Genomic DNA, 1,672 nt, shown 5'->3' with positions numbered 1-1,672 from the left:
TGGATTTACTACTAGATGACAAATGGAGCAGAGCACAAGGAATGCAAAAATCATGGACAATATGAGTAGAACAGAAAGTACCCCTTGATTTCTAATTTTAGCTAATGGCATTTATGTATGTGTGCATCAGTTATAAGACAAAGTTTTAATTTTAGATATACTTCTTTATAAAATTAGAGTACAATCCTATTCATATTTACTTTGAGTAACTCACTTTGAGCATTGTGGAATTATTTCTGTACAAATAAATTATTGTAATTGTGATTATCTGCAACTTTGAGTGCTTTTGTGTTTTTGATGGTAAGATAATAACAATAATTTCTTATTATTTCTTAATAATAATTAACAGTGCTTACTCATCTTGTAATATCCTCCTTCCTTTTGAAATTTCTTAGTTTTTGAATCACAACTAAAGAAACAATATATAATATTAAATATATAATAAATTTGCCAATTATATTTTAAGAAATTGAAAACTAAATAAGTAATTAATCTAATATACAACTTTAAAGAAAATGAAAACACTGTTTATTACATTCTTAAATTCGGTAGTTCTGCCAAACAATTTAATTTAACCTGCTGGGATACAGGTTGATGGGGATGTTGTAGATTCTTAAACTACTGCAATGCAATATAATGCACAGTTCAATTGTTGCTTAGTTTTTTCAACTCTTTCTGACCCAATGGGCATCATTTCAAACAGGCTGATTCAGATTTGTGTTATCAGTCACAGTATCTAATCTGCCTTGTCTTTTTTGAGGGCCTTCAATTTTTCCAAAGATGGAAAAGAGTCTCCAATGATTCTTGTCAATGAATTATGCATCCAAAACATTTAAACTTTAATTTCCTTATTAACGTATCTAGATCCGTTCCAGTCGGGCTTCAGGCCCAGGTACAGCACGGAAACGGCATTGGTCGCATTGGTAGATGATCTCTGGAGGGCTCGGGACAGGGGATGCTCCTCTGTCCTGGCCCTGTTAGATCTCTCAGCGGCTTTTGATACCATTGACCATGGTATCATGCTGCACCGGCTGGAAGAGTTAGGGGTGGGAGGCACTGTGTTGCGGTGGTTCTCCTCCATTCTCTCTGACCGGTCACAGTCTGTGTTGACAGGGGGGCAGAGGTCAACCCCGAGGCCCCTCATATGCGGGGTGCCGCAAGGGTCGGTCCTCTCGCCCCTCCTGTTCAACATTTATGTGAAGCCGCTGGGCGAGATCATCCATGGTTTTGGGGTGAAGTACCACCAGTACGCTGATGACACCCAGCTGTACATCTCCACCCCAGACCACCCCAACGATGCCCTTGAAGTAATGTCCCGGTGCCTGGAGGCCATGCGGATCTGGATGGGGAGGAATAGGCTCAGGCTCAACCCATCCAAGACCAAGTGGCTGTGATTTCCGACATCCCAATATAGTCAGTTGGTGCCATCACTGACTATTGGGGGCAAATCATTGGCCCCCACAGAGAGCGCGCAACTTGGGCATCCTCCTGGATTCGCGGCTGTCTTTAGAAGAGCACTTGACGGCCATGACCGGGAGGATTTTTCATCAGGTTCGCCTGATTCTCCAGTTGCGTCCCTTTCTGGATCAGGACTCGTTACGCATGGTCACTCATACCCTTGTCACCTCCCGCCTGGACTATTGCAATGCTCTCTACATGGGGCTCCCCTTGA

The sequence above is a fragment of the Pantherophis guttatus genome, chromosome 4 (assembly GCF_059756535.1).
Source record: "Pantherophis guttatus breed Tessera chromosome 4, ASM5975653v1, whole genome shotgun sequence".
In the NCBI taxonomy this organism is placed as follows: Eukaryota; Metazoa; Chordata; class Lepidosauria; order Squamata; family Colubridae; genus Pantherophis; species Pantherophis guttatus.
The sequence above is the reverse complement of the archived record's forward strand: the minus strand, read 5'-3'. Positions refer to the sequence as shown.